The sequence below is a fragment of the Lolium rigidum genome, chromosome 3, assembly GCF_022539505.1.
Source record: "Lolium rigidum isolate FL_2022 chromosome 3, APGP_CSIRO_Lrig_0.1, whole genome shotgun sequence".
NCBI lineage: Eukaryota > Viridiplantae > Streptophyta > Magnoliopsida > Poales > Poaceae > Lolium > Lolium rigidum.
In genome coordinates, this window is record NC_061510.1 from 343,853,731 (window position 1) to 343,857,374 (window position 3,644).

General features: G+C 46.0%; 1 pseudogene; it reads right to left on the minus strand.

Annotated features, from left to right (window-relative positions):
- Positions 1-383: 383 nt before the first annotated feature.
- Positions 384-1,028, minus strand: LOC124697156 (annotated as a pseudogene).
- Positions 1,029-3,644: the final 2,616 nt, after the last annotated feature.

Genomic DNA, 3,644 nt, shown 5'->3' on the forward strand with positions numbered 1-3,644 from the left:
GAGGCAAATCTTTTGCCTCCGTTTAAAAAAAAATTATATGAGTGATTTGGTTCAATGGTATTGCAAGTGCTTCTCCAAACTGTTTGGGGATGAGGGGTTTATAGTTTATACTGGAGCAAGCCCTTCTTTTTCTTCTTTGGATGGTGTATTGGAGGTGCAGAAACAAGAACATGACTGCTTACAGTTTCCGTCGAGCAACCAGCCAAACAATGGCAGTAAAAATTTCCAAATAAATTACAAACTTGTACATCGGAAAGAAGTATTCAACCATGGCAGAGTTGTGTCGTGTACTCGTGTGACACTCTAATAACAAGATAGCATGATCTAGGGAACTTATGCAACCATACGTCCATACCTTGCGTACAGTATAAACGGCATCAAATTCAAAAGACGACGAGCAGAGAGAAGATCATGTAGACGAGGCAGCAGGCGTAGGCAATGAGCCCCCTATGCTCGTCGGCGGCGCCAGATGCTAGCAGCCTGGTGCAGATCCTGGTTGACCAGAGCACGAACCCCAGGGCGACGCCGAAGATGAGCCGACCGCCCCGTGGCACGAAGAGGGAGACCGCGGAGAAGATGACCATAGGGAGCATGCCGTACCCGACGAGGCTGAGGCACCTGTAGAGGTTGACATCGCCACGGCGTCCGGCCGAGAGCTTCGAGAAGACGAAGTAGAGGAAGACGGACGCGACGGTGACCCACCCGAGGGCGACCCCGAAGTGGAGCTTCCCAGCGAGGAGCTGGAAGAGGCCGAAGGAGAGCACGAACAGGAAGGGGCCGGAGAGGTCGGCGTTCTAGGCGTGGAGGGCCGGGTCGGCGGAGCGTAGCGGGTGGAGGATCGACAGCGTCTTCCGCCAGACCAAACCCAGGTCGATGTCCAGCTCCTCGAGGAGCGGCGGCTCGTCGCCGGGAAACGTGGGCGCAGGTGGTTGCAAGGGGCCGGTGTCCGGGATTGGGTGGTGCTGCTGGCTGTAGTTGGGGATGGACACGTCGAAGACCACCGGCGGCACAGGGAAGTCCCACTCCATGGATGGCCACGGCGCGCGACGGCGAGGGTTTCGAGATCCGGGAGTTGGGTTTTGGACTCTGCAATTCCTTCCGACAGCGTGATCAGCGCAACGCTGTGTGCTTTCGTTAGGTTTTCGGTCTCTTTCGTTCGTTATTGGATTGACTCTGTTAATTCTGTACTACTACATAGGAAAGTAGGTAGATCGGTAGTCCGATCCAGAGCCTGCGTCGGCCGGCCTCGTCCAGGACTGCTCATGTGGGCTGCTAGTTTGTCTCTTTCCTTCCCAACACGGAAACACCCAGTGATGCCACAATCCTGCTCGGCCTCCACCATGTCGCTCGCCACACCTTCCCTGTTTCCGCCGCCTCTACCGACAATTGCCGAAAACGTCCGGCAAAAACTTCGAAGCAGAAACCAGCAATGATACCGGTTCTGATTCTGGTTTAAAGAGTGTTGTGTATTAATTGAGAACCAGAGTACCGTAAAATACATTATGAGTGAATCGTGTTGCAATCATGCATAATCAGATCCAACATGCAGGTCGCCGCTGCACCATGCAACGCACCAAAATTGCTTCCAATTTGAGCAATGCCATGAGCTACACCATTAGCTCTCATAATAATCACTTTCAGAATGACCCTTCTTTTTGTCGGCTTGGTGTCCAATGATACCAGCTGACGATCTGTCATGAGAAGGGTCATCAAAAATATAGAGCACTTTTACGGAACCCGTAAATGAATGTGGACTGTCTGTTACTTCCAATTCCTAGATGGGACACTAAAATATGTATGTAACATAAGCTTATTATATTTGCGTGGAGGGTAATAGTGAAAACTGAGATCGCTACCATGGAGATGATCCTACCTAGCATCAATAATGCATGAGTACATTTGGCTGAGGAGAGGGAGCATGCGCAGTGACATTGAAGCACTCTATTGTGTAGTACTAGGAGGAGGACGAAAACAACTAATGGACTATCAGTAGCATTGATTTCTTTTAATCCGATATTGATGGTGAGTGTGGTATCCACATCCTTCTTATATAGCTTCTATGTATTTTACCTCTTCTTCTATTCTCGTTCTTCACGAACTAATCATTGGTCAGTCTAGAAGCATAAGGAGTTAAGGACAAGCAAAAAAGAAATATGAACTAAAAGGTTTGAGATGCATTGGGACATTTTCTGCCTCCTGCTCCACTACAAAACGCTTGGGCGAGCCAGCTACGGCGTAACTTCTCTAACTTCAAAGATCAAAGTCACAATTGACTTAGGCTCTTGCCATAGTCAGATCAGAAACAGATGAACTAGATTGATAATCAGTGGGACAGCACCGTACCAGGTTCCAAAGGATCACTTCTTTTGGAGTAGGTGAATCAGTATGGTAGCGGAGGGTAATGTCCATTCCTAATGCATCTGGAGGCTCACAAAGATCAAAGTAGTGGTATTTGTTGAATATAAATACACTGCCTAATCTCTTTTCGTCAGATTGGTCTTTTGGAAAATTTGGCTAGTGCTTGATCCTATAGTATTCTCCTCTTTTTTTTTTTGAGAAACATAGTACTAATGCAGATGCTCACAAACAAATATACTCATCCTATAAATGTACCTGCTGTATCAAGCAGAATCTAGAACGAGGCAACACCAGGGCCTATCCGGCTTACCGGCACATCTCTCTCTTTAGGTGGCAGTTTTATTTAACAAAGATCGACCACAAAAGTATGATGCTTGATCAGAAGTACAAACCAATTTAAATTCAAGTGTGGCCATAAAACCTAAGATATTTAATTATTTAATTCGGCACTTGGCACCAAAGGAAGAGACATTTCTAACTGTAACACTCTCGCACGAGAGCTCATCATTGTTACAACTTACACCATAGGAAACCCATTCCAAAACAAAATCACGATCTTACTCACTGCCACCTAGGGTATTGCAGTGCATATTTCACTCCGTAAATAACAACATGGAGAATGCTTTTTTTTCGAAATGGGGAGTGTAACCCCGGCTTCTGCATCATGATGATGCACACGGCCTTTTATTAAGAAAGTAATATTTTAGTCTTACAATTCTCACAACTCAATCATCGCCTACAGTTGATACAAGAATCAACCAGCAAACAAATAAAACATAGTATCACTGCACATCACTGTAGCCTCCTAGTATGTCGTCAGCCAGCCTGGTACAAGATATCCTGAGCGACCGTCTGGAGCCGTATGCATCCAGTAGCCATGGCATCCCGCTGTCCCTCTGGCGAAAGGAGGGCCCAAAGCTGAACCCAGTGAGCCATCATATGAATAACCTGCAAGTAATGAAAGGATTGTTTGTTGTTAAAGATAATATCATTTCTTGCCCTCCAAATAGACCAACATAAAACAGAGACTCCAGTTCGGATAAAAGCTTTAGATTGTATATCTACTCCATTTAACCAATTTCCAAACATATTTTTAATATTGGTTGGAGGTGCAAGATCAAAAGTGAAATTAACCATACGCCAAAGAAGTTTGGCTAAGGGGCATTCAATGAATATATGTTCGACGGTTTCCTGTGCACCACAAAAAACACACTTCATACACCCATTCCAATTCCGCTTAGCTAAGTTATCTTTAGTTAGGAGGACTTTGTTACTAAGAAACCACA